Here is an 11,318-nt window from a genome sequence, read left to right on the forward strand (position 1 = left end):
ACACACACACACACACACACACCTTTCAGGAAATGTAACTAGTTAGCACTATTGTACATCAATTTTGGCAGAAAACATCCATCTACTGGAATGTTCTGTTAGAACAAGGATCTGTTTCTCAAAAGCCTATGTAGAAGGTAGCATCGAAATGTGCAGTGAGGAAAGCCTATGCATGATACAAATTGAAGGATGCAGGTAGGCAGTAGGAATGCTGGCTCAGTTTGAGAGATTCCCAGAGGAGTGCCAGTTACTAAGCTTTGCGTGACTTTTTGTTACCCACGAATGTGTAATGCAGCAACATCTTCCAAGAGATGAGGTGGGACTATAAATCCTTGCCTTTTAATGTCACATATAAATTTTAAAGTTTAACCAACATTCATATAGTATCATCAGTTAAACATTTGGTATGGCCTGAAAACTATCTGTCCCCCACTAGCCCTTGGATTCATGTGAATACCCTCTTCAGAGAAATTTCCATTCAATCACTACAGAGGTGTGGAAAAAAAAAAGTCACCAGTAAGATGTGGAAAATAACCCTGACTATTTTTATAGTACAGATATATATGGCTGAATAAAAATTTTATTAAAACAAATGAAAGAAGGCTCTAGGGTGATATGTTGGAGTCACAAGGCAAGGGGTAGATATTGTAAGGAGGATGTAGATATTTTTGGCCATGTTTTATTTAGCGCATGCCCTCTGGGCTAAATATATTCCTAGCACAATAATCTCAATGTCATCGCTGGGCCTTCATGTCAGCAGAGACTTTGAAAGGTACTGTATTTTTAGAACTCTTTCATGAAGGTTCCTATTGCCACCATTAATCTATTAGCCTCTAGATTTTCCAGGAAGGCTCTTGAAAATATACTGTAAGCAGTAACACCTTAATAGACTATCAGTGCGAGAAAGTGCTGGCTCTTTTGGAACAGGTAATACTCTTTTTATTTCCATGCCTTAGTCTATGAACACCTCGGAATTTGTGTGTGTTGAATGAATGCTTCACCAACGAGTGGGAGGCTCAGTGAGTAGCATAGTGGGAGAAAATTTGCCTAGAGGCACGAGTTTGGTTCTTAGCAAGTCAAAATAAAATAAAACAAGAAGGAAGCAGACATACATTTAAAAGACTTTGTTAATAAACAACTAAACTAAACTAAATTAACTAAACTAAACTAAACTAAACTAAACTAAACTAAAGCTACAAAATCATGGCCTACTTCCACCTACATCCAGCATTTCCCTGAAGTGACTTCAAAGGGAACTCAGTTCATATAATTTGAATTGTAAGTGTATAGTTTTAACTATTTTGTGTGTATGCAATAGCACAGGATATTTTACTGATGCCTCCAAGTCACCTTTCTCCATTGTGAGAAAGGATGAATTTGTCAGCTTAAAAAGTTAGACAGCTGGAGTAACTTTTGAATACTTCATAGAACAAGCTTTTCCTCATTCCTATAAAAGGAAGACCTTACTGCAGATACCTCGGTTCTTAACAGTGAAGCAGGTTTACAATAGCTATTACCTTCAAAGGAAAACAGAAGAAAAAATGGGAGAGGCTAAAACAGACAAGCCAAAAAAAAAAGCCAAAAAAAAAAAAAAAAAAAGGTAAAAGCAATAAATATGAATAACTCTGAAAGAGTCAAGAGCTCCAGATGACAAAAGGCAAGGAGCTTCCCAGTCCCCTCCTCCCACCTGCTTTCATCTGGGCTATGATTGTTGTGCATGTTAGGATGTTACATTTTCTCTTCAAAACTTCACACCGGGGGGGGGACCCATGCTTTGATCAATGTGTGCTTTGCTCTGCTGTGCAAGGCTCTTCAGAAGACATTTTAAATGCGTTAGTTTTGTCTAGAATACGGCTCTTCCCACCATATTTTACAGCCTGCATGATTAAGACACCAACTGCACAATTTTAATGTCAGCTGAACAAAAGCAGATTTTTTTTTTCAAGACAGAAAACAATGCTTCGATATTGTTTCCTCAAAAGACCTAAGTGTGCCTGTTGGTGTTCTCTGTGAGAACTGCTCATGCCATGTTACCAACATTCTCTACAGCCCATCTCTCTCTCCCCCCCGGGGGGGGGAGCCATTTTCTGGTATCCCCAGTGAAATTCTGAGCATCCTCTGCAACTAGCCACTTAATCTCTCCTCAAGCTTGTCATAAACAGGGAGCTGTGTCCCTGCTGTGCAAGGGAAGAGTGGTTGAGGTAAATTATTAATCTAAACCAACAATGGCTTAAACTCTGTGGGACTTTGTACAGGCATCGCTTAAGCATTCTTTAAATAAAGCCCAATGAATTGATAACTAGTTTTGTTTCAAAGTGTTCTTGAAGTATGTTCACTTGTATTTTCTCAATCCCTGTATCTTAAAAAGAAAGATGTATTTATTTTTATTTTGTATGTATGGGTATTTTACCTGCTTGTATGTCTCTTTAACAAGGGTGCAGTGCCCACAAAAACCAGAACCAAGTGTGGTATCTGCTGGAGTGGGAGCTAGATAGTTATTGGTTGTGGGCCTTGGAAAATGAACTTGGATCCTCTGTAAGAGCAACAAGTGCTCTTAACTGGAAAACCATTTTTCCAGTCCCGATTTTAGCATTTTCTTTTTCCTTTCTTTCTTTTTTATTGGATATTTTTTATTTACATTTCAAATGTTATCCCTTTTCCAGTTATCCCCTCTGGAGCACCGTATCCCATCCCTCCTCCCCCTGCCTCTATGAGGGTGCTCCTCCTACCCCATCCACTCCTGCCTTTCCACCCTGGCATTCCCCTACACTGGGGCATTGACCCCCCTCAGGCCCAAGGGCCGCTCCTCCCACTTAGGTCCAGCAAGGCTATCTGCTTCCACATATACAGCTGGAGCCATGGATGTTCTATGTGCACTCTTTGGTTGGTGGTCCAGTTTCCCGGGGCTCCGAGTGGTCTGGCCTTTTGACACTGTTGCTCTAACCATAGGACGGCAAACCCCCTCAACCTCTTTAGTTTGTTCTCCAACTCCCCCATTTGGGACTCCATGATCAGTGCTCAGTACAATGGTTGGCTGTGAGCATCCACTTCTGTATTTGTCAGGCTCTGGCAGAGCTTCTCAGGAGACAGTCATATCAGGTTCCTGTCAGCAAGCACTTCTCAACATTTGCAATAGCGTCCTTTGTTTGACAAGTGTGTATGGGGTGAATCCCAGGTGAGGCATTCTCTGGATGGCCTTTCCTTCAGTCTCTGCTCCACATTTTGTTTCCATATTTGCTCCTGTGAGTAATTTGCTCCCCCATCTAAGAAGGTCTGAAGTATCCACAGTTTGGTCTTCCTTCTTCTTGAGCTTCATATGGTCTGTGAATTGTACCTTGGGCATTCCAAGATTTTGGGTTAATATTCACTTGCCAGTGAGTGCATACCATGGGTGTTCTTTTATGATTGGGTTACCTCACTCAGATGATATTTTCCAGTCCTATCCATTTGCCTGCAAATTTCATGAAGGCATTGTTTTTAATAACTGAGTGGTACTCCATTGTATAAATGTACCACATTTTCTGTATCCATTCCTCTGTCGAGGGACATTGTAGGCCTGGCCTAAATAAAATATATGTTAAAAAAAAAAAATCTGGCAATAGTAAGAGGTATCTGAATGGCCAATGGTGGAATTTCATTCAACGTCAAGAACATAATAAATGAGATATTTCTGACAGTGCTTGCCTGACAGCCATCCTGCACCTCCAGTGTAGCCTTGGTTCTGAACACATCACCACCGAGAACAGTGTTGAACCACGCAGTGCCAATGATAACCACTCTTCCTCCCAGTGCAGACTTAAGACCATGACAGGAATGAGTTGAATGTTTTTTGCATAACATAGAGAGTTTCCTGCTTTTGTAAAAGATAATTGTTTAATTTTTGCAAGACAGTGCTTTAATAGTTTTCAAGGTCACTCCTCAGCATGTACTTATCAAACTGAATTACATTGTTACAATATTTAATATGAAACTTTCTTTTGGAGTTGGTGATGAGTTTCATCTTGAAAAGTATTAAAATAACTTTGGCTTATGACTGGGGAACAATTTCTAAATGACTGTTAACATACTGCTGCTATTTTATACCACATATTTGGCAGTATTGATGAATACTGATCAATTATTTTAAAAGTCCAGTGGTCATCCATTACATCCTGAGGTACACAATATTCAGCTATTACTAAATTCTTTATGTAAAAATGAATAAGAACATCTATCTTATTAGTATGCATATTAGACCTTGTTTTGTTTTGGTTTGGTTTGGTTTTTGGTTTTTCGAGACAGGGTTTCTCTGTGTAGCCCTGGCTGTCCTGGAACTCACTTTGTAGACCAGGCTGGTCTCGAACTCAGAAATCTGCCTGCCTGCTGCCTCCCGAGTGCTGGGATTAAAGGCGTGTGCCACCACGCCCAGCCTGACCTTGTTTTTATATGAGTGGTTGAAGTATGCGCATACCAAAAACTGTTTTAAAATAAACCTATTTATAATTTACAATTTCATTTGCACATCCTTTTTATACACCTGTATTTTGAGGTTCACCTAACTTTTTCTGAGTTCTAAAGAGGTGGTAAGTGTTAAAAGTTGAGGAAGCCATGTTCTAGAAGACATACACTAACTATTATTTTATAAACAAATGCCCAAGTCTTGCCATGCTAGCAAATATTTTGCTGTTGGCTTTCAAACATATAATTTATATGGCCAATTTCAAAAGGTAAAGGTGAGTTTAGCTTTATCATTGCGGTGCCATTTGTTCCAGCGGCTCACTGAGATTGCTGGGCCAAGCATAACTTACCCTTACTTGATTTAAATGAAGAGGAGAAGAAGGCACGTGACATTGTGAAGTGTCGGCTGAGGACTGTGGTTGCAAGCTGTAGGTACCTGGCTATAATCACTCTTGATTTCAGTCATGTAGAGGACAAGATGTGTTCAGACTTGAAACGACTGCTTCAGAACGTTGGAATGGCAGTTTTTCATGTGTGGAGACAGAAGTCATAGGTAAAGTATTCACTGTGAGAGGGGAAACATGTGGAAGTGCTTGTTTCAGCTATTGAGATGGAGAGTGACAAAGAGGTGAATTTTGAGACCAGGAAGCGCTAAGAAAATTGCTGTCTGAGCCTGAAAGTATCTGTCAGGCAGAGGGCACATCTTGTAGCTGGCAGCTGTGAACAAAATTCATGGTGGTTTGATCCACAACTTCACTGAAGACTTACTACCTCTTTACAGAAACATCCCAAGGTAAAAAAGCACACTGAAGGTGAGTTAAGAAGCAAATTAATAACCATATGTGAAGAGTTCCAGAAAAATCACTCCCCTTAGCTTACTGACTACTAACTATACCAATTATATAGATTACCGAAAGCAGCTAAAGATGAAAAAGCTGGAGTATTTGAAAAGTTGAGATGGTTTATAATCGTGCTTTAATTCTGCATGCTTACTGATTTGACGAAAAGAATAATACAATTAGTTTCTCAAATGACAATGAAGTAGAGTAGTACTGCTAAAATCTAAGGGATGTGTCCATAATATGACACAATGTACAACATTCATAACCAGAGCACAGCTGTTCATTTGCCAGCAACCCATTCATTGCTGAAGAGGAGAGTTTATTTGAGCTTTGAGTCTTAGGTCACACCAGCAGGGATTTGCCTGTGAGCCGCAGCTCTGGCATTCTCTGCATAGGCCTAAGATGATCAGTTCATCCCAAAAGTGTTTTCCTTTTTTCCCCTTACCAAACTGTATAGAGTAATGGCCATTGAAATTCATAAAAGAAAGCTGTTCTAACCCAGTGAAATGAATATGATGTAAATCAATAACTAGTGAATGTGACTATAAGGACTATGGCATAAAGAGCAGGGAGGGAAAAAAGATGACACTGTAAGCCAGAAGTCAGGAAATAGCACTCCTGACATCTAAAATGTTTCTTGAAGACTCTCAAAGAAATGATCGAATCACCAGGCTAGGGCTTTTTTGGAAATGTCTATATGGATCTGTGAAGTGATTCTTATAAAAGAGGAGGGCTAGTATGCTTTATCTGCAATGGGACAGATAGTAATCATTTTAGGCATTGCAATCCACAGAGTTCCTGTTATGAAAAATCAGCCCAGCCATGACAGAGTGACAGTAACTCCAGAGAGGATGTATATCATTATGGACTGCTATGCTCCCATGATGTTTTTCTATGGACATTGTGTTCTGAATTCTACATATTTACTCAATATAAAATGCCATTAAAATTTATTTGTTTTAAAATGTTTATACCTAGCTCGTGTTTGTGAACTATATAGAGTCAATGAGGGACATTTGACCAACGGATGAGAATTTGCCGACCCTTACTCTAAATCTATAAGTTAGATGGGGTGTGTTTGAAATGCCATGGTAATTGTGAACAAAGCAATAATTACAAATTTTTAAATGCATTGTAATACATAGTGCAGATGTTTAGGATATTGCTTTATTGTCCTTTCAACCCCATGTGCACTATTGGTGTGCAGATTACATGGCACATGGTTCTATAACTGTCTCTGAATTCTTGGATTAGCAAGAACTACAGCCTCAGTGGGTGAAAAATGGGTGAATATTTCTCTGTTTCTTATTCTGATGGGGATATATTATTCCATTTGGTTAATAGAATGCTAGCGGCAGAGATAAAAGTTGACACTTGAACCAAGCTTCGATGTTTATAGCGAGTGCTTTTATTTGAATATTGCTGTGAGACTCTGATCCGGATATGTGAGTGACAGAGCTGAAATTCCTCAGTGCTACACAAGGACATCGCAGGCAGCCTATGCATGTGGATAACTTGGTACTGATCTCCAGACCCATCTTGCAAATCCAAAAGTAAGTTCTATGCATGATACTGGCCAAGCTCAGCTAATCCATGCACTTCTTTGATATAAATGGATGTTTCTAAGAACATTAAGGTTCAATTTTGTATATGTTTATTGTATGGCATTCCCACAACAAAATGCAACTGATATATTAGGGTAGGTATTTTTCTTGGTGTTTTACAAGGAACTAAACTTAGCCATGTTCTGAAATTAATTGGAGAGGAGAAAAAAAATCTCTATTCTTTAATTCTGAAGAACTCTCTAAAATGAACCTATTGAAACCAGAACTGTGGATTGTCCTAATCACACGAATGTCAAAGAAGATAATTTCTGGTCTCTAATTGAACATTTAAATCAAAAGGCACATAGAATACAACAATTATTAGGCAAGCACACTGGCTATTAAGAAAAGTGCAAAAAGAAACAACAAAGAGGAAAAAGATTATTTACTTTATTGAGATAAAAATTTGCTTATATTTAGTACTTTTTGACAGACATGCCTGAACAAAAGAACTAAGCCAAGAGGAAGAAACAAAATGTATACACATACACACACATCTATATATGCATGGTAAGCCTCCCAAACTTGATCCAAAACCTAAAAAGAATTTAGTAAAATTTAATTCAATGAAATTCAATTTATTACTTCTACTTTTTATTTTTTATTTGATTTCTCAGCGCTACTGAGATAAGGTCTTTCTAGACTTCCCAGACTGGTCTTAAATTTATAGGTTCAAGAAATTGCACATTAATCTCTTAAATAGCTGGGGCTGTAATTGTATGCCACCAGGACCTGTTTAATTAAACATTTTATTTTGAAGTGATGCAGTTTTCAGGGTCTTCAAAAAAAAAAAAATCAAACGATATCATGTGTACCATTAACCTAATTTCTCTCCAAAGCTAACTACTTGTATAATATCACAGTGTGGATATTTTATTGATAGACTCAGTATGTTTTCATATCTATAGGAACCCTCATGTCCTTTACAGACACGTCTTTACTCCTACATACACATCCCTCTGTGTCTCCAGTGAATAATAATCTGCTTTCCATTCCTACATTTTCTCATTCAAGAATATTGTGCCAATGAGATAGTATGGTTTCTGATCTCTAGGGGATTAACTCTTTATTACTCAGTGAAATTTATCCTTTGAACCTTCATCTAGCTTATTGAAAATTCACCGTTCATTTCATCTTTGCTGATGAGTAGCAGTCTATGGTAAAAATCATCACAATGTGCTTAAGCACTTATCCACTGAAGGACATATGAAATGTTTTCAGTCACTGACTATTATAAATAAAGTTGTCATAAAATTACAGATGATTTTATATGAACCTATCTTGATTTCTCTAGGTTAAAGGGCTCAAGAAGATCCGCTGCTGCGTCATTTGGTATTTACACGGTCAGACAAATTGTGGACGGTTTTTCTCAATGGATGGCACCATGGTTCTTTCATATCAACAATACATAAATTGTCCAGTTTCCCTCCATTTTTGTCAATTTTTTCTGGTTTTCATTTACTTTTACTTAGTCATTCTGAGCTCTGTGGCTACAATCTTCTCTGGGCTAAATTTGTGTTCATCTAGTGCTAGTGTTTAGTGATATTTAAGTGGAGGTAGCAGTAAGAGGGGTAATAAAATCCCTGACAGCGCTTTATAAAAGACTAATACTTTTTGTTGTTTTGTGTTTTGTTTTTTGGGTTTTTGTTGTTGTTTTCAATACAAGGTTTCTTTGTATAGCCCTGGCTATCCTGGAACTCACTTTGTAGACCAGGCTGGCCTCGAACTCAGAAATCCACCTGCCTCAGCCTCCCAAGTGTTGGGGTTAAAGATGTGCGCCACCACCACTAAGACTTTATAAAAGCTGTTTCTCTGTCTCTGTCTCTCTATATATCTATGTAAAGAGAGAGAGAGAGAGAGAGAGAGAGAGAGAGAGAGAGAGAGGAAAGGAGGGGAGGAAGGGGAGGAAGGGAGGGAGAAATGGAGAGGAGGAGGAGAGAGAGGGAGAGAGGGAAGGGCAGGAAATAGGGAAGAAAAGAGGGAGAAAGAAACAGAGAAACAGAGAGACACACATAGAGAAACAGACTAAGTCAGATATATCACTGAGAGAATAAAAGAGACAGAGAGACAGAGACAGAGATAGAAAGACAAAGAGACAGGTAGACAAACAGAGAGAGATGTGATATTATGGAAGAATTTTAAGCCAGCGACATGGTTGCTCTGGCAAGGGATCACATCCAAAGACCTTCTAGTTCTGTATGATCTAGCTGGAACGCAGATATGTTCTGTACTACAGTATGATTTGGCTACAATATAGATACATCCTTAGTATACACCTTGAATCTCTGACAATGAAGGCAAGATTTGTAGACGGGAGCAGCCCTGTGTGAAAGTGACATCTAATTGAGGGGCAAAGTGATGAATCAGAGAAAAACTTGACAGAATGAGTCAGAGATATGTACAACACACACAAGAAGAACACAAGTATATTAGAACTAATTGCCAAAGCTAGTTTAAGGACAAGCAGTTCAATTCGGTCAGAAGCTGGGTGTAGCTGGATTGAATCCGTAAACTCAGAAGATTAGAGCTTTGAGAGGCTAGAAGACTCTAGGCCCAGGCCTAGGCAATAGTTAGTACAGGGGAAGAAACTCTGGGCCCAGTCTAACCTGTGTACAACTCTCATTTTATCCCTTCATCTGAGAAAATTGAAGCAACATTTACATTTACATGAGCCAGTCCCTTGTAAGAATTTTCAATCTAAATGTGCCAGATCCACAGATTCATGCATAAATTTAATACACTACTGAGTAAAATTACTCAAATATGTTTTTGTGTTTCACAAACTATATCAAAGTTAGCAGACTAATAGTAGACCAGGAATTTGTATTGCCGAGCTCTAACGTATAGCCAATTCCCTACAAGGCATTTAATATTCCTAGTATGCTTACAAGCAATGTACGTAATTTAATCTGAAACACTAAAATATTACCATCAGGCCAAAAAAGGAGAATTTAAAATGCAGGAGTCCAAAAATCAGAAACAGACATATTTTATACATTTAGTTTTAAAAGTGATTGTTCTCTAATTTCATGAGGATATAATATTTGTCTTTGAGAGAAAAATGCTAAATACTCATTTAATTACTAGAAAAATAAATTCAGTGCCTTAAATTTTATGGTAAAAATTAATTCATGATGATTGTCTTCATAATTACTATAACAATGAATTGTTAGAATAGCTTAATTATTTATATTTGATAATTTCTACTTCTCTGATTATACTGATTAAATTGGTGTGTCCTGACAGTGTAACTCTACTAGACTGTCCCCATAGCTTTTCCAAACAAGTGACTTTATTACAGTCACAGAAGTATTTTGTGACTTTTCTATATCAGACAACAGCTATTTACTTGTTTGCTATAATATTCCCAATACTGGAAGGGCTAGGTGAACAGGACACCCTCTGTATGAAGACTAAATTCAATAATACTTAAGAAGGATAAAATTATAGAAATTATCCCCAAAGAATGAAAACTGTTAGTGGATACTTGAAGCTCTAGAAATCCCAAACATTATTATTTAATTTTAAATTGGTAGACCTTATTTAACTAGATTTATTATACTATGATTTAATTTTAAAATGCTATATCATATTTAGCTAGATTCATTGTTACATAAAGAAACAATGCAACTTTTAATCATCTTAATCTGGGGCCCTCAAGTGGTATCTGTCATTCAAACTCCACCTGTAGGGAAATGGGACACTCATTTCAATGACTGTCATTCTCCAAGGTGGCTTCTGTAACAACTCTTGATAATTATTTTGTAAAATAATCTGTAAAATGGTTACACTGCATCCAGTTGAGGAAGGACTTGGTTTTAGAAATAGGGAGAAGTCATTTCATGTCCACGGCAGGGAACAGGACACAGACCAAAGAGACCTCATAAATGTTTCATCAAAAACTGATTTGAGTGGAATTCGATGAGACTCTCTTATTCACAAGTTGCCTATCAAGTGTCTGTGGGATAACTGCCAAAATAAGACAGATTTATTTTGAATGACACAGTAGAAGAGAAATGAGTTCAATGGAAGGATCTACACTTCGTTGTGTCTATTATGACACACTTGATTTATGTTTAAAATACAACACTTCATTTTTTACAGGAATATACACAGAATGTAAAATGAAGTATTTATCCCTCCAGGTTCTATGAATCCTGTAATTTCAAGTATTTTTGATCCTGCATCTGTATGCCTTTGGGTTGCTTTTTAAAAACAATCAGAATAGAATTTGGAACCAAGAAGTACCAGTTGTGTTCCAATTCAGTGATCTTTTTTTTCTTTGTGGAAGACAGTACATGGAGACATAAATGCTTGTCATCAGTTAGGTGTGTGATGGTTGAAAATCTCAGCTGGATGCTATTTATATTCTTAAATACTTATTTGAAATTTATTTGTGTACTGCGTATTTGTGTATGTGTAAGTGTATGTGCTC

General features: G+C 37.7%; 1 protein-coding gene and 1 long non-coding RNA gene across 7 annotated transcripts in view; one reads left to right on the forward strand and one right to left on the reverse strand.

Annotated features, from left to right (window-relative positions):
- Kcnh7 (potassium voltage-gated channel subfamily H member 7) overlaps positions 1–11,318 on the reverse strand; it is a 452,259-nt gene that overhangs the window by 336,770 nt on the left and 104,171 nt on the right. The gene's annotated exons all lie outside the window — the stretch shown is intronic.
- Positions 798–8,381, forward strand: LOC115063620. The gene is made up of 3 exons (XR_003843472.1): positions 798–927; positions 6,624–6,832; positions 8,178–8,381. It is a non-coding gene; the product is annotated as an uncharacterized LOC115063620 (long non-coding RNA).

The sequence above is a fragment of the Mus pahari genome, chromosome 3, assembly GCF_900095145.1.
Source record: "Mus pahari chromosome 3, PAHARI_EIJ_v1.1, whole genome shotgun sequence".
NCBI classification, from domain to species: Eukaryota; Metazoa; Chordata; class Mammalia; order Rodentia; family Muridae; genus Mus; species Mus pahari.